This window comes from Euleptes europaea, chromosome 4 (genome assembly GCF_029931775.1).
Source record: "Euleptes europaea isolate rEulEur1 chromosome 4, rEulEur1.hap1, whole genome shotgun sequence".
Lineage (NCBI taxonomy): Eukaryota > Metazoa > Chordata > Lepidosauria > Squamata > Sphaerodactylidae > Euleptes > Euleptes europaea.
In genome coordinates this window covers 32,439,137-32,465,595 of record NC_079315.1, presented here as the reverse complement: position 1 = coordinate 32,465,595, position 26,459 = coordinate 32,439,137, and the positions used below count along the sequence as shown (strand labels likewise).

The 26,459-nt window shown below is 43.4% G+C and overlaps 1 protein-coding gene across 1 annotated transcript in view; it reads right to left on the bottom strand.

Moving 5' to 3' along the window:
- LINGO2 (leucine rich repeat and Ig domain containing 2) overlaps window positions 1-26,459 on the bottom strand; it is a 418,971-nt gene that overhangs the window by 277,434 nt on the left and 115,078 nt on the right. Inside the window, exon 2 of the mRNA XM_056848514.1 lies at window positions 20,902-20,968. The gene's annotated coding sequence lies outside the window, so the exon portion shown is untranslated. The remainder of the gene's footprint in view (window positions 1-20,901; window positions 20,969-26,459) is intronic.

Below are 26,459 nucleotides of genomic sequence, written 5' to 3'. Positions count from 1 at the left end.
CTTAGCTTCGGAGATCTGATGAGATTGGGCCAGCCTGGGCCATCCAGGTCAGGGCATGTGTAGTGTACAATCTGCTATTTCACATGCTGGTGAGGCCTGTTTTGAACAGCAGTAGATAGCGTACAGAATATTACCTTCAGCAACACACTATGGCTATGTAGGGTGCTCAGGCAAAATCCTAGTTATAAGAATGACAGGTATGATGAATACATACCTCAACCTTACAGGTACCTTGGGTAAAAATCATAATTTTGGAAGACAAATGTTTATTTATATTCTGCTAATGCTCAGAAGCTAGTTTATCAGGGCCTTCCCAGATAGATAAAGGCAGGAGAATAAGTACTTCTAGTTGGCGCCCATCCTGGTAAACTGGTGAGTAGCCAATGGATCAACAGAGTTCCCCCCCCCCCCAATAGGATCAGGACCCTCATGCATACAGTGGATGTAAACTTGAGTAGGTGGTCAATTATGATCATTAAATAAATGAAAGCACATGAAAGGAAGATGAAAAGTATAATCTTTACCTGCCTCTGTTAGTAGCAAGGGGTGAAAGGTTCTTATTTTTGCTGGGGCTGGCTGAATAAGGCTCGAGATGTGAACTCATTATAATCTAGTGATCTGGGCCCGCTGGGTAAATTCCACATTCCCTGGTAGAAATGAGGCTCCTACAAGAGCCAGTTTTTCTGCAGAGCACTACCAACATGCCCTATTTTCACCTGTGAAATACTGAAGAATACGACTGTGCCCACTTAGTTGAATGCAATAAGGCTTCTGAATATCTGAACACACACACACACACACCCTCTGGCAGTAAATCTGAAATGTTGAGAATTGAGTTCCCACAGGAAAAGAAGGCTCTTTCTCTATGAGCCAGCATCACACACAGAGGGAGAAAAAAATTCTTAAGTGATCTTGTTGCATCTTATTAAACCATTTTTCCTTGACCTTCTGGCACCAGTGTAGCTTAGTCGTTCCTCCTCTCTCCTTGTTGCACATTTGTTTTGACTGTATATATCCCTTCCTAAAAGACAGACTATGTCTCTGCACACTCACTTCGGCAGATGGTTAAACAGACAAGGAAGGTTTAAATCAATGTGGTGCCGTTAATTTTCTAACTACATGCCAGAGCATACTGGTGTGCCACGGGAGAGCCACTTGTCTGCTGTGTGGAATGAATTGAATAATTAAGGGGTTTTGTGAGCCCCCCCCCCCCGAAATCCATCAACAAGGAAGGCTGCTTGATGCAGCTCCACCAGATTTACTGCACTGCCCTTAAACTTCTTCCAGTCAATCTCCACAAGGGGGTGCCTCCACTTTAGTGGTGCTCAATGCAAAGGTACAATTGGGACAGAATGCCACAGCTCAGTTACTATCACAAGCTAAGTGGACTAGGCATATTACACCCATTCTGCAGTCATTCCATTGGTCACCTCTCATTCACAGGGTTGAATTCAAGGTACTGGTTATCACATGCAAAACCCTTAATGGCCTTCAACCTCATATCTGCAGAACTGCCTCCCATGCTATGCTTCACGGGCAAAACCTCCACTGATCTGAGCAAAGCCTTCTGAAGGTGCCACCCTATAAATGTGTAAGATCAACATCTGCCCATACCACTGCATTCTCTGTTGTTGCCCCCACCTACTGGGAATGGCTTGCCTGAGGAAGTCAGGAAGGTTCCCACACTTCTGTCTTTCCACAAACTATGTAAAATGGAACTGTGCAGGGGGGAATTTTTATAAAGGTAATAGGGCTAGAGTAGAATAGAATGTTTCAGGGAGGTGCTTTTAAGAAGGGAACAGGACCATAGTCTATGCCCCTGTTTATGGTATGAATTATCAAAAAGACAAAAGTAATGAATACTGGAGAATTACTCAACTTTAAGGTGGACAATAAGGAAACTGAAATTTTTCAAGACTTTTTATTCATTGGTTCCATCATCAATCAAAAAGGAGACAGCAACCAAGAAATCAGAAGGAGGCTGAAACTAGGAAGGACAACCATGAAGGATCTAGAAAAGATTCTTAAGTGTAAGGATGTGTCACTGGCAACCAAGATCAAGTTAATTCATGCCATAGTATTCCTTATTACTATAGTAGAAAAGGGCAAGAGTCCAGTAGCACCTTAAAGACTAACAAAAATATTTTCTGGTAGGGTATGAGCTTTTGTGAGCCACAGCTCGGCTCACGAAAGCTCATACCCTACCAGAAAATATTTTTGTTAGTCTTTAAGGTGCTACTGGACTCTTGCCCTTTTCTACTACTGCAGACAGACTAACACGGCTACCCACTGCGAATTACCTTATTACTATGTATGAGTGTGAAAGCTGGACAATGAAGAAATCTGACAGGAAGAAAGTAGATTGCTTTTACAGATACCGTGGACCAAAAAAAGACAAATAAGTGGGTTCTAGATCAAATCAAGCCTGAACTGTCCTTAGAAGCTAAAATGACTGAACTGAGAGTTTCGTACTTTGGTCACATTACGAGTCACTGGAAAAGATAATCATGCTAGGAAAAGTTGAAGGCAGAAGGAAAAGAGGAAGATCCAACATGAGATGGATTGACTCTATATAGGAAGATAATTCACAGTGGGTACCCGTGTTAGTCTGTCTGCAGTAGTAGAAAAGAGCAAGAGTCCAGTAGCACCTTAAAGACTAACAAAAATATTTTCTGGCAGGGTATGAGCTTTCTGAAGAAGTGAGCTGTGGCTCACGAAAGCTCAAACTAAAGTCAATGCATTTACCTGGGCTGAATAAAGACCTTGCATATAGAGACTCCACATCCATGGTGACTAGAATGCTGTTTTCTGGGAGACGGTTGATGGACTGTAGTTTCCTTAGGAAGTCTGTGGTGTCTCAGACATAGCTGGGGGTATTAATGACATATGGTCTCAGAAGGGAGTCCATATATCCTGATACTCCTACGGTGATGGTTCCAATGCTCGAAACAATGGGGCGTCCAGGGTTGCCAGGTTTATGTATCTTAGGCAGGAGGTAGAAAGTGCCTGGTCGAGGGTCTTGAGGATGCTGGAGGCATAACTTTTGATTAATAACACAACACAGCTAAGCATTCCTTTTGAAAAGAATTAGCAAAGTGCATTTCCATGAGAATCCTTTACAAGGCAAATTACAAAGGAGCCTATAATTACCAATTCCCCCCTCCACACACACTTCCTTTCTGTGTTTTTCTGTAGGCAGGAGACTTCTATAGGGAACACTGTGCCCTAGGGTAAATTTATGAACTGACAGAGGAACACAGCACTGGGAACACCTTCAGTTATGGTTCATAGCACAATCATATCATACACATCTTTTTTTTTAAATGTGAAAATATAGGCCATTAAATTCCACATTCCAAGATTCTTGCTGACATGGAATATGAGCTTATGTACGCCCTGACTATAAGCATGTTACACAGATGTAATGGCCACTATACATCAGCTTTGAAGGATGCACGAGTATGCAGGGACTACTCTGTTCAAGAGAAAAATGGTTGAAGTGCACAATACATGTTGAGGACCCTGCAAACAGAGAGCCCTGAGACATGGACAAGATGTACACATAGGGATGCCAGGTCCCTCTTCACCACCGGCAGGAGATTTTTTGGGTGGAGTCTGAAGAAAGCAGGGTTTGGGGAGGAGAGGGACTTCAATGCCATAGAGTCCGTTTGCCACAGCGACCATTTTCTCCAGGGGAACTGATCTCTATTGGCTGGAGATCAGTTGTAATAGCAGGAGATCTCCAGCCACTACCTGGAGGCTAACTGAACTGTTCACTGTGTGATACTAGTGGCTAAGCAAAAACAATCAGCACTCGGCTCAGTTCTAAACATATATTCAATGGAGAGACAGTCAGTACAAACAAATGTGCAACAATATCTACACGTGAACAATCGTCAAACAGGAAAACATGATACAACAAATATGAAAAAAACGAATCTATATACAAGAAATCTATGTCAAACGTTTTCCTCTGAGTCCTTAGGACTTTCCGTGTATAGTAACAGTCTTTGTAAGAGCTGGTCCTCGTGATAAAAATAGCAAGTCCTTCTCTTTCTTATTGTAAGTCCGTGTCAAGGAACGGACAACTTAATCCGCTGGACAAATGTGCTGTGGAAACTCCAACAGGGACCAAGCTGGCACTGGATAACAAACGGAAACGTCTTCTGGGTAATAGACGCTTTCACCAATAATGGCTTCTTCAGCCTAAAGTGCACCACTACAACTCAGGGGGACATATTCTGCTCAGGAACTACTGCTTGCTGGTCCATTCAAAGGTAGGCAGCCTTTGAAAGACCAGAAAGGAGACATTGGTTTGATTTGACCTAGAAACACGACCAAAGTATTTTGGGAGGGTCCACTTTCTCACGGCATCTATGAAGGTTTGGCCATGGCAGCAAACTCCATTGCCTCGATATGTTTTGTTTACAGCATTTCAGAAATAAAATAAAATTGTTTCCTGCATGGGTCATCAGACTGCATATTTGTACAAGATGGACTGTGTATGGGGGTGGGTGCTTGGGAACAACTGGTAAATATTATTATTTGTATTTATATTTATATCCCACTTTTCTCCCTGATTGGGACCCAAAGTGGCTAAGTGGTTTTGGGCTGACCAAAAATGCTAGAACAGTTTTGTTTTTGGACTAGCGCTGCCTACAACCATATGTGCTTGTTTGCTTGCAATCTTCTCAGTCTGTAAATATATAAAGCAACAGTTTAACACAAAAGACCCCATCAATTCCCAAGTGCTCACTCACCCAGAAAGGCCACCCTGCAGGTCCCAATTGCTTGGGAAAGCAAGAAACATAAAACAATGCAATAAAGAACCTGTAGTTTTCCTATTACTTGCTGAGAAGCAGTCTATAGTCCCTAGAAACTTTCTGCTTTTTGAAAATTGAAGGCAAGCATTCTTAAGGGACTCAGACAGACCTTCAAAGGCAAAAATGATCCCATGAGCTATAACTATTGACTTTTTCAGTGAAGGTTAGGTTCCTAAGTGCCATTCTTTTCACCCTTGGATGTATTTATCCCTAGGATCTTATAACATAAAATCAAACAAATATGAAGGGACCTTGTAGCAAATACAGGAGGGCTGACACCCTGACATTGTCCAAATAGTTTGGACATTTTACCATTTCTATCAAAAACTGATCCATTGTTGTTGCCATACTTGTACTTTATAGGTATATTTGTAAGCCTACAAAGGTCCTCAAAATACTAATACTTCCAAAATAGCTTTCTAAGGGCCAAACTATACATTATGTTGGGGGTCCAACATCTATTTTACCCTTAAAATGCAGCTGTGGGATTATGGGTGATTTGGTTCAGACCAGGAAAGGCTCTCTGTGTCCCCCCAACCCTTCCTATAGTACTGTTTCCCCAAATCATCCCCACCCTGGGCTGTTTTAAATCATGGATACAAAACAGGCAGCTATCTCTTTCCTCCCTACTGGAGATAACAGCTTGGGAAGAGCTAATTTCTACTGGGGCAGTGAGGGATCATGGCTTTGATCCAAATCAAGATCATCACCCTCAATAGCTACTTTTTAAGTTAAAGTGCACAATGGGCCAGTCAAGCATGAATTACAGTGTAATGTGTAGTTTTTGCCCTTGTGTGTATGTGTAAATGCCATCAACAGCCAACTTATGGCAACCCCTTTTTTGGGGGGGGGGTTTCATGGCAAGAGACTAAAAGAGATGGTTTGCCAGTGCCTTCCTCTGCACAGCAACCCTGGTATTCCTTGGTGGTCTCTCATCCAAATACTAACCAGGGTGACACTGCTTAGCTTCTGAGATCTGATGAGATCAGGCTAGCCTGGGCCATCCAGGTCAGGACATTTTGCCCTTACAAGAGTAGATTTAAGAGCATGGTGCATAGTCTGAGCTGTATGGCATTCAGAACCAGTTCAAATATTCCACAGATTTATGTTCTACCATTCCACTAAGGAACGTCTGAAGCCTTCCTGAACCCTAAGCAGCCTTCCTGCAATGGAAGGGCACTCAAGTTGATAGATCAACTTGAAGGTAGGATACTACCTGTTGTGTTAAACAGGCTGAGCACAATACCCGTACACATCACCATTATTTATCCAAGTTCTGAAATCAATTTGGCAGGCCCTCCTCAGGCAAAACAACCAAAGGAAATTTTAGAGGGAAACCAAAAGTGTTTTGAGATGAGAAAAGCTGCAAGGTTTCTACAGTTCTTTAGGTTTGGATGGATTTTGCCTCAAACTCTTTGTTGGAAGCCAGACTCCAAGTCCCACTCCATATGAGGTACGGTGGGTGGCCATACTAAATAGGGCCTTCTCAGTGGCACCAAAGTCATGGAACTTCCTCTTCAGGATGTTCACTTTGTCCCTTTTCTTTGTTGGCCTTTAGAAATTAGGTAAAGACAGTTCTGGAAGGCATTTGGCATGTTATATGTCATCACAGAATGCTTTGTTGCTCGTTTGTTGTTATTTTGGTTGTGATTCTTTGTGTGCCACTGCTATCAACCCAAAGTTAGTGCATTAGGGTATATATTTTATGGTGATTCTTGTGCTCTGATTTCAACTTTTGTAAGCTGCCTTAGAGAGTAGGTGGGATATTTAATATAATCAAATGAAATATTTTAATAAAACCAAACACAGTAAAATTCAAAGCAAACTGGGTGGTTATTTCTCAGGTGTTTGGTGGAATTTGGAAGGGGGGACTTGCAAATAATTGGTGATATTTCTTGGGCATGGGAGAGGGCTGTTTGCACATTACTAAATTCAGTACAAATTCTCTGAATGGAAATAATTTGCACAACATGGGAACAGTTCAACACTACCGCTACTACAGCTTTGTGTAGAACAAAGAAAATTGACACAGTTCAACGGGTCACTCTTTTGCAGTTATCTTCCAAGGCTCTTCTGTCTTTTCAGATTAGTTCTTCCCACCTTCTGTAGTCCCCCATGTGTTCTCTTTGGTTTAATATCCTTAGTGGATCTTATGTACTTCACCCCCCATTTTTTGTAACTCTTGCACTGCCCAAGTGTAGCATTCACCTTCATTCAGAAGATGACTCTCTTGTCATTGCTCAGTTTCTTCCTTTATTAAAGGCACTAAAGTGACACATCAGAGACCATCCTCATGCTCTGCAACACTTCCTCTTCTGACAGGATGATTCATTAAAGTGTGGGGGAGACAGCCCTGGCCCAAGCAGAGGTATATTGAAACCGACATGTGGAGCAGAAACACTGGAGAAGTGTGAAAGAGAAACACAGAGAAACCTGAGTTTAAAAAGCTGATCTCTAAAAGCTGGTATGGGACAGCGGTTGTCACTTGGCACTTCTGGGCCAACTCCAGCATTTTGGTAGGGGCTACTGTCTCCTCCACACAGAAGTCAACATTTTCTCACTCCGGTCTGCATTTCCTGAACAGGTTTACAGGGAAAGCCGGGCATTTTTCCTAAAACAGTACAGGGAATGGATAGGAAGCAGGAGTGATTGAACAAAGAAAGCTTTCACTCTCCCTCACTTATATCTTGCCTCAGTTATTTTCCTCTCTCTTTACCTCTCTGTTTAGAGATGGAAAAACAGGGGAGGCAGGGGTAGAAGAAACAATGTCGTTATTTTCCAGTATGTCACTTGATTTCAGATATGAGGTCCTGCCTACTCTTAGGTTGTAGGAAACCTTTAGAGGAATTCCAATATTCTTTCCAAAATCACTTTTAGCTTCCTTTTAAATTCTTCTAATACAGAAGTGACAGAATTCCTCAGATCTCACTATGCATTTCGTTTTATGGAGATTCTGGTGAAAACATAGGAATATTCAGAATCCCATTGAAGGGATTTCACTGATGGGGACTGTGCTGAAACTCCAGGTTTCTCTCAAGATTCCCTAGAATTCAGCTTCACTCAAAATTTCTTACCCAAGACCTACCCAAAGAGTTTCTGTTTAAACATTAGGAAGAATTTTCTAACAATTAGAGCGGTTCCTCGGTGGAACTGGCTTCCTCTGGAGGTGGTAAGCTCTCCTTCCCTGGAGATTTTTAAGCAGAAGCTAGATGGCCATCTGTCAGCAATGCTTATTCTATGACCTTAGGCAGATCATGAGAAGGAGGGCATCTTGGCCATCTTCTGGGCATGGAGTTGGGGTCACTGGGGGTGTGGAAGGGAGGTAGTTGTGAATTTCCTGCATTGTGCAGGGGGTTGGACTAGATGACCCTGGTGGTCCCTTCCAACTCTATGATTCTATCAGTATGGGAGATGGTGCACACTGTAAACTTGATAGTGCAAGAACTCTTCTGCCCACTGCTGACACTACACCTGTGATCCAAGTATTCAAGACTTCATAGCCACTGTGAGTGGGAATCGCCTCTGTGAGCAGGACCAGCCTGTGGGGAACACCAGGACTGCCAGCCACAATAGCCTGGATGCACGTACACAATAGTCTGAGGTGCCCGTACTCTGCCAGCTGTCCTCAATGGAGAGGCGAGAGGCAATGAGGAACAGGAGGCTATCTTGCTGGAATATCTCTGCTTTATTTCTACAACAGACCACTACAAAGTAGCCTGGAATGGATTAGGAGGCAGTTTCTGCATTCTTTTCCTCTCTTTGCCCTGGTTATTTGAGTCCTAACTCCCACCTGGCTGCTCTTTTGAGATCCTGCCCTGGCATACACAATTGACTGGCTTGCCTGGTCCCTCCCCCACGGGGTCTCCTGGTGTCCTGGTTTGAGCCAGATTACATTCCCACATTGCAGGAGGCAAGTACCAGGACAACCAGCCGCAATCTAGACCACTTTTCTCCTTCAGTGCCCCTAGTTTCTCTCCCCGGGATATTGTGGCAGTAGGGGTTCCTCTGCAGGCTTGCTGGAGGGTAGACCGGGTGAGCAGTGAGGGGTTCTGCTCACCACAGCCACCATGATGGCATAATGTCATAGCTTTCGGTATGGTATCAGACATGTGAGCTGAATAAAAGCATCACAATGAAACTGGGGCATCTGATGAACTCCTAGTCTGATTTATGTGTTACCAGAGTGGTATGGTACATGATTCCTTGGAGCCTCATCATAAATTTCTCTAGTAATGCCTGCAAAAAAGACAACTGGATACTTCTCCACATCAATACTAATTTTGTTACAAAAAGCCACTATGAGTTGGGGGGGGGAGAAATTAACATTTGAATTACTGAACAAGAAACTTTACAAGTTACTTTAAAAAAGTAGTACTAGGTTAATGCTGAAATATTGGCTTCCATTTCCTTATCTTGTACTTGCCTTGGAAGCTAAATGAGTGCGCTACACTTAATTACTGTATGTGCTGATTACAGCTTCCTTGTTCACCCTGTGTCTTTTTATTCAAATCAGTATTTAAAGACACTCTGACAACAAAAGGAAAAACGGGTTATAAATCATTGTTACTGTGTCAAATACAATCCTTTACTGCACATTGGTTGTTCCATGAATACCAACAGAAGTCCAAGGTTATCGTCAAACATAATTCTTCCCCATATCTTAGAAAGATAAGAGCTTGAAGCTGGAGTGTACACGCCAAAATAATATTTTAAACAGTCATTGGGAGACATATTAAATGGACTGTGTTCTGTGGACAGGGTTTTTTAAGTGTTTAGACTAATAGTTAAGTAATGTAATTACACCAGCAGACCTTTTCTAAAAAACACTCTACAGCTAGCAATACATTTGCATTTGGTAACTTTTTCATACTTTTAATTTAATAACCTTCACAAGACTTTGGACTCAGACTGGGGAGGCTTGGGTTCAAATCCCCACCCCCCACCATGCAGCTCAACTGATCTTGGTCAGTCACTTTCTCTCAGCCCACCTGACTTCACAACATGGGCCCTGAGGGGGAGGCAGAGACTAGAGCTTCCCAAGTCTGGCCAGGGCAGCCTCTCTTCAGCCAGACTTGGGAAGCTCTAGTCTCTGCCTCCCCCTCAGAGCCCATGTTGTGAAGTCAGGTAGGCTGAGAGAAAGATCAGTTGGTCAGTCTGAAGCAAAAAAGACTGTGGTTGTATTCCAGGCTTATCAATAAACATGAGGAAATTATATAGCCTCTTCTCTAAGACCCAGCCTATAGAGCCTTGCCTGAAGGAGGCTGAAGTTGGTTCCCAGTTCGTTCCCAGTTCCTTATTTGCATTTCCTAGTTCCTGAATAATACTGAGGACAATTTAACGGCTCTGCACCCCAAAAGAAAGTTTGGGCCACCACATGTCATACACCCCACGTTCAAGGGACCTGTGCCCTCTGAGGGGTCACAGGCTGGGTCCTGGTCCAAAGTCCAATTCTTGTGCCAGATGCTCCCAAGTGGGATGCCCCCAGACAAATGCACATACAGACACTGAGGCTCTGCTGCACCCCAAAACAATCTTTGGACCACCCCATATCACATAACCCCACACTCCAGAGACTGTCCCCTGCAAGAAGACATACATTGGTGCCCGGTCCATACACTTGATTCTGGCACCACAGGTTTCTAGTTCCAGTTCCTTATTCAAATCTTCTTAGCCATACAGGCTTCTAGGGGGCGACCGAAATACAAGCTGGTGGAGCCAGAACCAGTGTTTGGACCGGGCACCACTGTATGTCTTCTTAAAGGGTGACCCCATTCTATACTATTTATGAACTTCATCTACTCGTTATGATTGAGAAACCAGAACCCAGAGGTGTTTCCATTATTGTGTAATGGCAGATATACCATACCTTTCAAAGTCAAATGGATTTAGAAGGGTGTGATTCTTCTTAGGACCACACTGTAACATAATGTAACTGGAGCAATGCATCCTACCGTCACCTTTTCGGATCTGACTGCCCAATCTTATGGAAATGCGTACATAAATAACTAAATAAATAACAGTGCTGGCCTCAGCCAGTGCTGGGTGAGTTGTGCTATCTGAAGAACAGAGGGAAGAAAGCTAGGCCCCAAACGTATGAACAGGAAAGAGAAAAAAGCAAAGCAAAAATAAGCAGAATGGCTAAAATTTCTTTATCGGAAAATAAATGTTACAGCATTTCTGTTTCTGAAGATGAGGGACAGGGAGCAGAGAATAAAACAAAAAGGTATAGTTATTCTCCTTCCCTCCTCTTGACCACTTTTCTAATTATTAGCATGGCTTTTTGAAAAATTGAAATTTAACAAAATGCAGTTAATCCCTTCTATGTTGTTGTTTCCAAGAGCTATCAGTCAGTTCCCCTGCCTCTTTGAGCTGAGGCTTATACTGAAAATGGTGATAGCTTACGACATTGTCATTTATGCATTAAGTAAGCAGATGTAAAATGTACCTTAAAATTAGGAAGCAGTCCTAACCACGTTGAACTCTGCTACTTTAAAAGCACTTCTGAGGTCTCTGCTTCACAAGGTTGTTGTGAGGATAAAATGGGGGAGGAAGAAGCCATGTATACCATGCTGAACTCCTTGGAAGAAAAAAGGTATAATAGATATGCTTGTCTGTGTCCTTTTTGCCCTTCTCTCTTTTTTCCAGCTTGGGGAAGGGAGCCAGCATGGTGTAGTGGTTAAGAGCGGTGGTTTGGAGCGGTGGACTCTGATCTGGAGAACCGGGTTCGATTCCCCCACTCCTCCACATGAGCGGCGGAGGCTAAACTGGATTTGTTTCCCCACTCCTACACATGAAGTCAGCTGGGTGACCTTGGGCAAGTCACATTATCTCAGCCCCACCCACCTCACAGGGTGTCTGTTGTGGGCAGGGGAAGGTAAGGTGATTGTAAGCCAGTTTGAGTCTCCCTTAAGTAGCAGAGAAAGTCGGCATATAAAAACCAACTCTTCTTCTCTGCTTATGCAGAAAAAAAACATTGTTGTAAATTAATCATAAGAACCACCCTTCCCACAATTCCCAGTTTCCTAAAGACTGAACATGATCTAATAAGCACAAATACATTGAGAACCAGTTAAAAGCCCACAAAGGAAGAGAGGATTAGATTAGTTTGCTCACATCCCTGAGAGTTTGTAGAAACTTGGATGGGGACATTTCAAAAATATGCTCCTCTTTCCATTCCTAGCATGCCCCACTCTTGCAGCACTACTTTTAACCATCTATGACCCCTCAACCCAAACATCAAACACATGGCCAAATCACTATTTCCCCAATTAATAAGTTGGATGACTATGGACAAAAAGGGACACAAAACTGGGAAGTTCACAAATAGATCTTCCCATCATTTTTGGAGAGCAACAGCGGTTGTGCAGGGCCCCTTGAAACAGAGGAAGGGGGAGAGGGGGTTCAATAAATCTCCTTATTTGTAGTTTGGCCGATTGACATCACTATCTCAGTTAGTATTTGCCCTGGAAGGTGTCTGACTTTTCTCTTACAGGGCCAATAACAGGGTGGAAGGATGATTCCTTTTGGTGGGTCAAGCTGCATGAGGAGAGCAAGAGTAAACAGCTCCAATCCAAATCCAGGCCTTCCACTGTTGCTATGGCCCTTTAAAAAAACTCTGCGACTACCCACTGCCATGTCTGTTTGGGCATAGTGTTGCCAGCTCCGGGTTGGGAAATACCTGGATATTTTGGGGGATGGAGCCTGAGGAGGGGAGGGTTTGGGGAGGGGAGGGACTTCAGTGGGTGATATCATAGAGTCCACCTTGCAACGTGGCCATTTTCTCCAAGTGAACTAATCTCTGTTACCTGGAGATCAGCTGTAATAGCAGGAGATCTCCAGCCACCACCTGGAGGTTGGCGTCACGAGAGGCTCAAGAATGAAAACCACACTGGGATATCAACAAAATAACCATGTAATCCATACAAAGCATTATTTCAAGCATAAGGCAAAATTAAATTACAGTCATATTTGACTCTAACATAAAACAACGAACCAAGGAACAATAGCTTTCAAAAGGGGTAGGGTCACTCCCATCCCAAAGTGTCCATACAGTCCCCGAAATTCCGGAAGTCCGTAGTAAAGTAAAGATAAACAAAGTCCAGCGGTATAGTTTTGGGCACCACGCTGCACGTATCCCTCATTTGTATGGAACCTGTAATTTCTTTCACCTTTTTTTCTGTTTAGTGGTGGAAAGGAACTGCCTATCTTTACACTAAATATAATGGGTAGAAAAGTAATTGCAAATGTTTGAAAGCAGCATCTCTTGTAGTCGAAATTAGAGTTTCACCCAGGGTTCCAATGCTGGAAAAATAAACATATTGAACAGGGGGTGGGGAGGGGGCCTTGCCCTTAAGTGCTCTGCCGTGACTTTCCTTGTTTTTCCATTTGTTCTTCTGCATCCTTCCTGCCAGGAAATTGTCGAGGGCACAACCAGCAGTTTTGCTGTAAGGAGACAGCGTTGGACTTCAGATCAATTAGCTACTCACCATGCCACTCTCTCAACAAAATGCTCAAGCTGTGCAAAATGCTTTCTTCGCTGTAAACATCAATAGGATCGCCAGCGATAGGTATTTCAAGTTGGGTTGCTTACTTGCATGCATATGTGTCAAATAACATTTCTCATACTGCAGCATCAACACCATCTGTGCTAACTATTTACTGTAATTGAACCACATGATGACATGGAAGCGCTAAATCATATTACGCAAAGCCTAATTTTTCCTCCATTAAACACATGGTCTTAAATGGTGCCATAAGATACAGCTGTAGGCAAGGCGGGGACGATTAAGTGTACATGCCTTGGAATCAAAGATCTTCATCTGCCTGCTGCAGGGACTGAATTGGCATTCAATTACATGATCTCTGGGGGTTGACTAAGCTCTGTTGAAAAGACAAACGAGACTGTATCACATCTAATACTTTTGGCATCTGATTGGTTGAGGGTCTGCTCTGAGAAAAGGAAGCAGGAGGAACCTTATCTAGAAATATGCTACAAATTGATGGTTCACACCTAGGTTGTCCTGAAAAGCACTTGCTACAAATCACCATCACTCTATGGGCAATTTCACGCAGGCACTACTGAGAGGCAAATCTGGGTTCTCCACCAAGCTGATGATCACCAGGGGGCTGCAACCAATCCTGGCTGCTTGATGAGTGTGCCTGTAAAATGTATGTGATTATCAAGTTTACACTTTACATTTATAGGAGCATGCTTAAAACAGCACAGGTGTTTACTTAAAATATAATGTGTGAAAAGTGTTTGTGATTGCCTGCAGGTCTAAGTGCAGTGAGTAAAGGAAGAGGTGATGGTTATTTACAGTGCCATCCTAAACAGAGTTAGACCCTTCTAATCCCAATGAGTTCAATGGATTCAAAAGGTGTAACTCTGTTTAAGATTACAGTGCTATTATCTTACCCTTCCTCACCAGGGAGTATATTGAGGCAGCCTGAAGAGAGGTTGTTTATCAGGTGTGTATGTGCTTGGAGGATTGCTTGCACAATTATACCAGGCAGGGGACTTTATCTTACATACCAACCAAGGTGCCCTGACCTGGATGGCCCAGGCTAGCCTGATCTCATCAGATCTCAGAAGATAAGAGGGTCGACCCTGGTTAGTATTTGGATTGGAGACCACCAAGGAATACCAGAGTCGTTATTCAGAGGGAGGCAATGGAAAACCTCTTCTGTTAGTCTCTTGCTTTGAAAACCCTACTGGGTTGCCATAAGTCAGCTGCAACTTGAAGGTGCTTCACACACACACACACCAAGGTAAAGATCCAAAGAAAGATTTGACATTTCCAAAAGTGATGTTGCCTGAATGTATGATTTCTGTTGTATGGCTGTCAGGCATACAGGGAACTACCAGTGAGGTGTTCAGTAAAAAGACCCTACAGCCGCTGTTGTTCACAAGATAGGTGACAAGACTGAAGGGCGTAGGAAGACCAAAGGAGGTATATAGCTTACATGGAAAAAACAAATTATAGAATCACAGAGGTGGAAGGGGCCATACAGGCCATCTAGTCCAACCCCCTACTTAATGCAGGATCAGCCTAGAGCATCCTTGACAAGTATTTGTCCAGCCTCTAATTAAAGACTGCCGGTGAGGGGGAGCTCACCACCTCCCTAGGTAGCTGATCCCACTGTCAAACAACTCATACTGTAAAAAAAAAAAAATTCCTAACATCCAGCTGGTACCTTTCCTCCCACAATTTAAACCCATTATTGCGAGTCCTATCCTCTGCTGCCAATAGGAACAGCTCCCTGCTTTCCTCTAAGTGACAGCCCTTCAAATACTTAAAAAAAGCAATCATGTCCCCCCTCAACCTTGACCACTGGCCTGATTCAGCTCAGCATGACTCTTCTTATGTTCTTAGGAAGCAGCACTATGAATCATCCAGAGATGCAGTAAGCAGCCACTGCCTTGTAGCACACAATTGAGAAAGTACTGATTTGTGAATTACCAAACTAGAAGATTGTTCCAGAAATTAAAAGATAAGAATGTGGAAAGGGGAGGTGCCTCCCAATAGGATGATTTGGAATGATGTACTGCGAAAAACCTAAGTCACAGGATGGGATTTGCAGAAATTAATACAGAAATCAGTGTAGAAATAACTCACTGGCTACAATTCTGACCTATTTCTGAAGGAAGCAGTCATTTAGGAGAGGCAGTGATGAAAAACAACAGGAGTGGAAACATTGCAGGTGCCTGCTGCACCTGTGAGTCTATTGCTGATGTCTAGTAATATGAAATTCTCTTTTTAGGCCACAGTGGGTAGCCGTGTTAGTCTGTCTGCAGTAGTAGAAAAGGGCAAGAGTCCAGTAGCACCTTAAAGACTAACAAAAAATATTTTCTGGTAGGGTATTAGCTTTCATGAGCCACAGCTCACTTCTTCAGGTATCTGAAGAAGTGAGCTGTGGCTCACGAAAGCTCATACCCTACCAGAAAATATTTTTTGTTAGTCTTTAAGATGCTACTGGACTCTTGCTCTTTTTAGGCTAGAAATTGAATTTCAGGAAATCCAGGCTTCCAGCAATGTAATCTGCACATACATCCCCCCTTCCACTCAGCTAACAAATTAACACCATGGTTTACATTAAAAAATATGTTCTCAGATGTGCTTCTTAAAGAAAATGACCCTCTGAACTGATTTTGTTTTGCTACTGTGTTGGCCCCCTATCTGTCCCAGCAACCTGGTATGCCATGAGGGTATATGGGACCAAAGCTGCCAGGAAAAGCACAGTACTGATAAGCCAAGGTGAACCAAGGAATCCAGGGCTCTGGACCATCAGGCTCCTATGGCCTCCAGGTGGAAAAACTGGAAACAAAAGGAAGTAAATGAGCCTCCCTCGCATCCTAAATGAAGCTCTCTCAGCAGACTGATAGTCAGCACCTTAATTCCATCAGCAATCAGAGTCCTTTCATAGAACTCTGACCAACCCTCTTAGCATATCTGAATCATCCTCTAGCCTCATCTAGCATGCAGAGAAGATTAAGGCAAGACATCTCCTGTCCACTTCCTCCATTCTTGGGAAAACCTCCCAAACATCTTCGCACATCTGAAAATCTATATTAAAATATTTGCCAGCGCTTAATCAGGCAAACTAAGGTATTCTTCCATGTTACCATTACCTGATGCCCTTTCATACTTTAACATCTCGGCCACCCGAGAAGTAATTAAACCTTCTGTCCCTGGCAAAGTCCATCTTTTTTTGCCAGTTACCTCATGCAGCCCTTGGGCTCATTTTTGCTGTAAGTAGTGGCCTTTTTATCATTCAAATGTGTGCGTGTTTTTCTTGGATGCAACACTCACCCCTTACTTGCCTGTAAGGTCCTTTCACTTCTGAGAAACGCTGATCAGTTTCTCTGCCTCTCAGCGCTGCTATCATCTGGACATCACATTCTTCTGGGTAGGTAACTATTGCCCTCATAGTCCTCATATCCTTGTGTCCACCCCTCTTCACTTTTATTTCCTAGCCTCTTGTGTGTAATGGATGTGTTGATTCTGTTGCTATGTGTTTCAACTATTTTCAATAAAAAAACATAAATCTCAGAAAAAATGCTTCTTTACTGAAGGGTTTTCCAAGGAGCCTCATCCCTGTAAAAATGGGCATAAAGATCCTGTACCCCTCCCCCTTGCTAAGCTTAGTCTCCAAATGCTAATTCCCCCATCTAAAATGGAGATTGCCTGCTAGGGGTAACAACTGCACTACAGCAGCCTTTTTTGGATACCTAGAACATAAACGTTGCTTCTTGGTCCCTTGGAACAATCAGTGAAGAGGCTCCTGAACACTGGATGACAAGCTACACAGGGAAAGATTACAACATCCCTGAGTTTAGTGTAGCATAGTCACTGAGAGCCAGCATGGTGTAGTGGTTAAGAGCGGTGGTTTGGAGCAGTGGACTAGACTCTGATCTGGAGAACTGGGTTTGATTCCCCACTCCTCCACATGAGCAGCAGAGGCTAATCTGGTGAACTGGATTGTTTCCCCACTTGTACACATGAAGCCAGCTGGGTGACCTTGGGCTAGTCACACTCTCTCAGCCCCACCTACCTCACAGGGTGTCTGTTGTGGGGAGGGGAAGGGAAGGTGATTATAAGTCGGTTTGAGTCTTCCTTAAGTGGTAGAGAAAGTCAGCATATAAAAACCAACTCTTCTTCTGAGGGCCAGAGCAGGTAAAGGTCTGGGAGACCTCTGTGTATGAAGCTCCCAGCAGTCCCCCCCCACACACACACACTTTAAATAAGTCATATGTAAAAGCAAACTGACCTGACCTGGAGAGCTCCAGGCTAGCCTGGTCTTGTCAGTGCTCAGAAGCTAAGCAGGGTCAACCCTGGTAATATTTGGATGGGCAACCTCTGAGGAGTACTAGAGTTGTGACACGGAGGCAGGCAATGGCAAACCACCTCAGAACATCTCTTGCCCTGAAAACCAAAAAAATGCCTACACACACACACAGCCTTCATACTAACAGCACTAATTAAGTTCAAGAGGGGCAGGAGAGGGTTTTTTTCCTGTCATCAAAGCATCATCCAAGCCAGAGAGAAAAAATAATAATGTCCACCTCACATTGATGGTGATCATTAAGAGATGCTGCTATTTTGAGTCATAGCAAGAAGGAATTTGGACTCATTAATGGAGTTTACAAAGTGGGTTTCTGCACATCTCTAGCTCAGTAGGCTCATCTGTGTGATGAGCACAAAAAAACCAATATAATTTCTTTGTTGTTTTTTTTAAATCAGGGGTGCATTGAGAGATGAAACTTTAAGATGCCATGGCCACATTTAGGGACAATGAAGGGGGGTGGGGATCTGAATAAATATTCTAAAGTTCACAAGCGAAACTCCCACTGATTTTGATGGGTACGACAATAAAGAATTCACTGGCTATGTTTTCAGAAGAGAAATTTCTCAGAGAATTTTCACTTTACTTTTTATTCCTTCATTTTATACTTGTTTACAGATTATTATATGTAGACTTGGAAGGCATTAGTCTTCCTAAAATTCAATTTTTCCAGGAACATATTACAGCTCTTAACCTTTTTGAACAACCACAAACATCTAACATGAGAATCAGATGAAACAGATTTTGATACATCCGCAGACACTAGCCTATGTCTGTTTCCTGATGCCTGTGACATTCCTATGAATCCCTTTTAGCCCTACAAGAGTGCCACCTGAGCCTCTAAAATATTGTTCTGATGCTCTGAAAGCAGCTGTTTCAAATCTCTAGGTCATAAAGAAACCAATTCAAATTCATTAAATCTGACAGCCTGCCACAGCTTTGCCTTCCTGCTTAACTTTGTGGGTGTTTTTTTAAAAAGAACTTTCAAACCTAACTTTAATTTGTGAATGATAACTTGGACCAATCACTTGTTGTCACATTCTGAAGTACTGCTCATAAATCTGTGCCATAGACATGCAACATCCAAATTGCCGGCTAAAGATTCAAAGAAGGAATGTGATTACACAGGAAAGAAAGTTGTGTACAGAAAGAGAATGGCTTACTAGGCTCGATGCAATACTGTCTACTTCCTAAGAGAGTAGCCACTGTGCAGCTTTAAAAATAAAAAAGCTCATCTCTGGCATCAGGAGGCCACCACAAAGATATTCACATATAAACCCATTCAATTTTATCCTATTTAGAGTTCTTTATCTGCATTCAGCTCATCTTTAACAAAAGCCCAGCTTGTAATTCAGTCAGTAAATAACTGTCAATAATATTAAAAAATACCCAACTCCCCACCTCAAAAAAAAAAACTTATAATCACAAAGCAAGGAATTTCTTTTTTAACCTTCAAAACATAGAATTAATGTCAATATAATTTCCAAAAGCTAAACAGAAAAAAAAGTTTGAGAATGCTGTGCTGAGTCTACTTTGACAATTAAGTTCATAGTTTTGATCCCACTGCTAAAAATGCTAAGCCATGTACTATTCCCAATTATACTTACTGGTACTACAAGTACAGCATCCCCAAATAAGACTGTTATGTAAGGTCATACAGAGAAGTTCTTTTTGAAAATATAGAGGATCCAGATGTATAGACTTTTATCAGCCACATCTAGCACCTTGACTAACAAACACCTAGAATTGAACACCTAGCCATGCCAGTTGGTGAATCACTGTTTACTACCTTTCTCAACCAGCCCTGTTAGGTTTCTATAACAAGAGAAACTCTTAGATGTTCTTTTTGTTTATTACATTTTTATCCCTTCCTCCAAGCAGTTTAGAGAAGCTTATATGGTTCTCCCTTCCTCCATTTTATCCTCCTGTGAGGGAGATTAGGTTGAGAGAGAACAACTGGCCTGGTGAGTTGCATAGAAAGCAAGGATTTCAAGCCAGATCTCGCCTCTCCTAGATCATCACTTTAATCATGGCATCCCCCTGGTTAATTACCTGCCTGCTCTTGCTAAGCTTATGTAGAATGCAATTACACTGTTGGTCTGTACCTGCCTGCTCCCCTGCGTCTTCCTAAATGGGCTGGAGGAAAAAGAGAGATCACACAAAGTATGCATTCGTTCCTACACATATTCTCCCAGTATCACAGTATTTCCTGAGGTCTGGTACATCAAATTTGGCTATTCCAAAGATGGTCAGGGTCCAAGCTGGTCTATTTGGGCATATTTCAGATGTGTCCCAAAATTGTCCCGAGGGGCACACGCTTACCTGGGGAAATGTTCATCTCCAGGAATGGGCCCCGGGATGCCACCGGAGCAAACTGACCACACCACACCCTGCAGCCAGCCCCGCCAAACAGCTGAGAGGCAGAGAGGAGCCAGCCCAAGCGGCCCGCACCAACCCAAACCACAACGGGCCACATCAACCTCCCTCTCCCTGAGCAGTAGGGACTGGAGCCAAAGAGATAAGACAAGCCTGCATGGGAGGCTGCAAGCACCGCCTCCTCAAGAAGAAGGCCGGATGCTTGAGAGGGCAGAGCAAGGGCAGAGACAGGATGAGGCCGGTGGAAAAGACCCATGTTTAGGCCTGCTCAGGGGGTGGAGTCAAAGGGGCTCATTGGTAGGAGAGTTGTATATATAGATTCCCAGGGGGAGGGGCTAGGGAGGCCCAGATGGGAGGAAGGGGTGGAGCCAACCCTTTAATAGAAAGAGCAGGAGCTGATGCCAGGGAGGATGTAGGCTGCCTGATTCCTACATCGTGGGGAACCAAGCAGCCGGGGAAGGAACAGAATCTTCATCCTTGTCACCAACCTATTCTGAGGCCAAAGAAGCCCTGGTGGAGCAAGTGGCCCGGGTGGCAGAGACACCACCCCAGGTGGAGGAACGGGCAACGCCTTACAAAAATCAACCAGAAATCATCCTGTTAGTTGCCCTGCTCCTGCTATCATAGAGGCAGGCTATAAGTAATAAATAAAAGCAGTACCTTTGCATTTTATATTGGGAGCGATGTCTGCTGCCATCAAGCAGGGCATATGAAAGTTAATTAAATGGGATCAGCAATTGGCTGGTTGTTTAGTTCATTGAATAAAATGGCTGCACTCTGAAGGAGGCTGTAATGGCAAGTGACCAATCTCAAATATGGGGGGGGGGAGGCAATCAAGTGCCGAAAAATGGTTTCTTACCAGTCCCAAAGGAGTCACTCATGCTGCTTTTCTTGCTTCTCAAGATCTGTTCAGTTTTGAGATTATCCTGTGTTTTTTAAAATAATAATAATAATAATCAGACGATTAGAGACAATAAGCTGGAAAACAGCATCAGAGACTTCTGAGGGCATTGCAATGACAGTCCTCCTTCACAGAAACTGAAAGCAGATACATGGTTGTCTTTAGATGGGCCCTAGAGATGTTCCTCAAATAACTCCAGTTGTATCAGGTGTAGAGACAAAAGGGATGTCTAATGTATCTATCATATACCTATTACTTATTAATCACTAAAATAGACTACACACAATTTTTAGACATGTAGTATGCGTGTGAAGTGCCGTCAAGTCGCAGCCGACTTATGGCGACCCCCTTTGGGGTTTTCATGGCAAGAGACTAATGGAGGTGGTTTGCCAGTGCCTTCCTCTGCACAGCAACCCTGGTATTCCTTGGTGGTCTCCCATCCAAATACTAACCAGGGCTGACCCTGCTTAGCTTCTGAGATCTGACAGATCAGGCTAGCCTGGGCCATCCAGGTCAGGGCATGAAGTAGTAGAAGCTGATATTCATGAGGACAAGTAAAGTGCATGCAATCTTCTGTTCTTATGTTCTAACTAATGTTCTTACGTTCTAACTAATCTTATGTTTTTATGTTCTAACTAGTCAAAATGGATACTAGTCATGATGCATACCTATACTCTCCAGGATCACTGGAGCACGCCTATTATATTAGGTGCTCTGGAAGACAGGCAGGATAGTGCTGCTGCAGTTGTCTTGCTTGTGGGCTTCCTGGAGGCACCTGGTTGGCCACTGTGTGAACAGACTGCTGGACTTGATGGACCTCGGTCTGATCCAGCATGGCCTTTCTTATGTTCTTTGGGCATCAAAATTTCCTTCTCGGGATCATTACAGCTGCAGCCACATGACAAGGATTCTCTGTTTTGTATTCATTGCCACTGAGAAATGCAGAGGCACTGGCAACAGAGTGTCCATATGAAAGTTTTCTGTGCACTTTCGTCACTTGCCAGCTACCATTTCCTTTTCCTTTTTTTCTGTACAGAGTCACTTGAAGGAGTTTCCCGTCTTCTTTAACAAAACAGTAATTTCTATGTATACACAGAACTATATCTACAGCACTATAACATTAAAAAAAAACACTCTGGTGATGCAGCAGGAAACTGGAAGCACTGAGGTACTGACAGATGGGAAATGGCGCCAGTGTGGGAGGGATCTTTCTAAACGCACACCTTCTCATCCAGACAGAATGCTAATGTGCTTGGAGTGCAAGGGTTTATTTCTGAGAGAGAGTGAGAACCTGCAACGGGGTGATTAGAAGACATTGTCATATGTCCCCAAAACAGCATTCTAGTCTGGAAGCAAAGATGGAATAAATATCCATGTGAAAGCAGCCTATGTAGTAGGTACGCGCCATTTATTCTTCAACGTGCAAAACAGTTTAATGTGGCATTAGCAAGCAAAGGAGCTTTTCTTTTGCCAATTCCATTAAAACAAATAGTTCGGGGTGGGGGGAGCAAGTGCAGCAGTTTCACAAGATTTAGCTCTTTAGAGAACTTTTTTCTTGTTGACTAATCAGCCAAGGAAGTCTTGTGCACTGGTCATGGAAATCTCATAGACGATTTCGTGAACACAGCCTAAAGATCTTACACAGTACAGGCTATGCCCACTGGACCTCAACATTGTCCTGTATGAACAGAGTTTGCACATTCTACACTCCCAGGAATGCCTCATATATTCACCTGACTTTTATATTGCGGCAGGCCAGATTTCTGATTCACCATGCTAAAATAACTACATCTTAAATACTCACAGTAGTATTTGTGACCTACCGTAAAACACTTCGGGTTTTAAAGGTCTGAATTACCAGAGTTAACACTTACTAGTGTTAAAAAGCTTTCAGAGGCTTGAAGTGTTTTAAATGTCCGAATGCGAGCTAAGAATGACTTGTGGTATTGTCCTTTTGTGATCTTATGTAATGAAGCCAATTTTGTCATCTTGGCAGACACCTCTACACTTTTAGGAGAGGCAGTCTTCCAGGGAAGGGTACTAGATTAGGCCATGCCCAGATGGCCAGTATTTCCTTCATCACTGGGTCTATTGTGATATCGTTCACAAGCATATATGTTTCCCTGCCCCTGAGACAGCTGTACATTCAGTAAACAGAAGTGATGGCTGGAAGGGTCTAGTACAGTGATGGCGAACCTTTTAGAGACCGAGTGCCCAAACTGCAACCAAAAACCCACTTATTTATCGCCGAGTGCCAATGCGGCAATGTAACCTGAATACCACCCCCAGAGGGGGCCCAGAGGGAGAGGCTAGGGTTGCCAAGTTCCTCTTCGCCATGAGTGGGAGGTTTTTGGGGTGGCGCCTGAGGAGGGCGGGGTTTGGGGAAGGACTTCAGTGCCATAGAATCCAATTGCCAAAGTGGCAATTTTTTCCAGGGGAACTGATCTCTATTGGTTGGAGATCACCTGTAATAGCAGATCTCCAGCTAGTACCTGGAGATTGGCAACTAGTTCCTTAGTGTTTTCTCTCTACATATCAAGACAAATGGAAAGGTGTTTGGAGGATAGCTTGTGGGCACTGGAGGATAGCTTGTGGAATAGGACTGCACGCCCCTCCGCCCGCACAGACCCAGAAGGCGCCGGTGAAGCCGCTGGAGGGAAAGAAGGAAGGAAGGAAGGAAAGAAGGGAAGGGAGGGGGAAAGAGAAGGAAGGGAGGGAGAGAGAGAAAGAAAGAAAAAGAGAGAGAAAGGGAGAAAGAAATGGAGCAAGGGAGAGAAAGAAAAGGACAGAGGGAGACAGAAAAAGAAAGAGGCCATTTATGCATGGGAGGTTTTGCCTTGGATTTGCCACTCGGTGGGGCGCGGCGGCAGGCTTGTGAGAGGCGAGCAGGGTGGGGCAGAGGGCGCCTCCTTCGCACCCACTGACCAGCCATGCCCTCCGCCCGACAGGCCCAGAGGGCGCCGGAGAAGCCGCTGGCCATGCCGAGTGTGAGCGCTCGGCTTCTGTTCCCCACTCTCCCACCCGTCTGGCTGGCCGCGCACGCTCCAGCGGCGGCAATGGCGGCAGCTTCTGTGGGAGAGTCCTGGGGCCACCGCCAATGATGTCGGAGGTTCCCCATCCCTGGGCTACAGCCTCCCCCATCCGGGGTGGGGCAGAGCCGGAAAGGCCAGCGGCTTGGAGGAACCGTGCGTGCCGGCAGAAAGGGCTATGCGTGCCGGAAGTGGCACCCGTGCCATAGGTTCGCCAACACGGGTCTAGTATAACTATCTGCACACCATCTGACTTTATGCTGAACCTTTGGACTTGGTGTGGCTCAGTTGTGGTAAAGCATCTGCTTTGCTTGCAGAGGCCCCAAATTCAATTTCTAGCTGAACATGTGATTTAAACCCCACACTTAGCCAAGTACAGGTCCTCAGTATCATTTGTCAAATGCATGCAAGTTGGCTCTTTCTTACAAACAAGATGCAAGATAGACTTGCATTTATTGTACAACGTGAACAGGACTCATATAAGATTGCTTCATGTGTCCTTTTGGGTATGTGTTTGGCTGCCATGAAATTCTTGGATCCTGCCTTTGCTTCTCTTCCTCTGACTCTTTTAGCTCCCTTCTGCTTGCTTTGCACCCCTTTTCTAGGTCCAGGGCTGAACACTTACACAATTGAAACTGGCTGCCACCATATCAGGGTAACTTTGAGGTCACCCACATTTATCTACGGTCAGAGTAGGGAAGCACCACAGATCTCTAGCATCTTATAATCAAACTGTTTTCAGACATGTCTTAGCTGGCAAGCACTCATCTGTTCCCCACTACTTTGCTAAGTTTATTCTGGCCAAAAATGAAATAGTGTTATAAAAAGCAATGTTTGAATGAAAACAACAACACCAGGCTAAAGAATGGAACAATATGTAATGAAATAAATAAGAAACATACACGAAATACCACAATGTATAGTAATCTATTTAGTGTCTAAGCACACATGTAAACAAACATTACAGTCCAATCTCACATGGGGGTAAATAAGACAGAGGAATCCAACAAGACGTGAAGAATACTAATGGTCAGGTAAGTGTGGCTGCTGAACAATGATCCAAAATGGATCAAAAAGGTCCAAAACAGAGCAAAGAAGGAGACCGTCTCCTTCTTTGATCTCTTTTGACCTTTTTGATCCATTTTGGATCATTGTTCAGCAGCCACACTTACCTGACCACCAGTATTCTTCACGTCTTGTTGGATTCCTCTGTCTTATTTACCCCCATGTGAGGTTGGACTGTAATGTTTGTTTACATGTGTGCTTAGACACTATATAGATTAGTATACATTGCAGTATTTCGTGTATGTTTCTTGTTTATTTCATTACATATTGGTCCATCCCTTAGCCTGGTGTTGTTGCTTTCGTTCAAGTTTATTCTGGCAGCACACAGAAGACAAATGATTAATTCAAGATTGTAAGTATCGTATAACAGGAACTGCTAGGTAAATAATAATCGGTGCTTTTTCTAATAAGTTGAATGTTTGCTTGCCAATAGATTTGTATTTTTGGACATTGCTACCACCAGTAATAAATACAATCTGCTGGATGGAAACCACATTTTCAGCAACTGACTGAGTCTGTTGTATGTATGTTCTGAAGCTTAGAGAACATCAAGTATGACTGAAATAACACTTCATGCATGTTGTCTTTCAAGTTTATGGATTGATGGCATTGATGGCACATTAACCCAAACCATTTCTGAACACCTTGTGGGATTCTCACATTAAGATATTCTGCCCATTTCCTTTGATAACCTTGGACTGTGCCCAGATTCATCTAGTACAAATATTCTTAACCAACCCCATGCATCTGTAGACCATCAAATTGTGATCTTTGCCAATCCCTCCAAAGTATCTTCATAAAAAGCTTAACAAATGTATTTGCAAGTAATGAAAAACGGATGTTCTCACACCATTCATTTATATAATTATATCTTGATATGAAAAAGATGGTATCTATCATAAAAATGGTTCTCAAATTCAGCTAAATTATGTCTTTCCCATACTTCTAGGTTTCCTAATAACCCTGAATATGATGCATTCTGACAGTCTTAATGATGAAATATTCAGACTCAGTTTAGATTTATAAGTTTACCAAGACATTAGTATAGCTCAGAGAAAAGGCTTATCTGTTTTCCTGGGAATGACATCTATTTCATGAACCATAGCAAGCATTTTCTATAAAAAAAATTTGAACACCATATTGTTCAGTTCTAAATGTCAGTTATACCCCAAACCATTCCTTTTCTAAGTGTGGTAATAAAGTAGATCAGGTATAGCTACCACTCCCTTTTCAAAGCATACTTTTAAGGAAGGCAATTTCATTTTTTTTAAATCACACCTAGTTACAATTACAACTTATTCCTGAGCCCTGGGGTCGAAAGTCCATAGGAGGTGCGCAAGTGGCTGCGCCAGCACCCATGCCCTTTGCGCTGGAGCCTGAGCCCCTTGCGCCGCCAAAACTGGCACGGACACCAGCGCTGGG